Here is a 422-nt window from a genome sequence, read left to right on the forward strand (position 1 = left end):
GTGTGCAGTGCAGCGAGGGGCAATCTGAGCACTTCGCTGCGGGGCCCCGGCAGCTTCCCGCGCCATCCCGAGCGTCCCGCGGGTTCCCGCGGGGACCTTTCCTCAGCGCCCGGAGCAGCGAGGGAGCCGCGGGGGTGGAAACGACGACGCCGGTGGCGGGGGGGGTCCCTCCTCCCCCCTCTGCCTCCGCGTACTCCCCGCGCCTCGACGTGGGCGCCTTCCTCAGCTCCCCCGGCACGACGTCCCTCCTCCTCCTCCCCGCACTCCCACGCGCTCTCCCGTCCCTCCTCCCGCCGCGCCGCAGCGGAGCGGAGCGGAGCGGAGCCTCTGCAGCCCGCGCGGCTCCCGGGGAAGGGAAGGCGGCGGGTTCGAGCTCTTTTTTTTCTGTCTTTCTTTCTTTTCCCCTTCTTTCCTTCTCCCGC

Source organism: Nothoprocta perdicaria, unplaced genomic scaffold (assembly GCF_003342845.1).
Source record: "Nothoprocta perdicaria isolate Ctin4 unplaced genomic scaffold, notPer1 scaffold_93, whole genome shotgun sequence".
Taxonomy (NCBI): domain Eukaryota; kingdom Metazoa; phylum Chordata; class Aves; order Tinamiformes; family Tinamidae; genus Nothoprocta; species Nothoprocta perdicaria.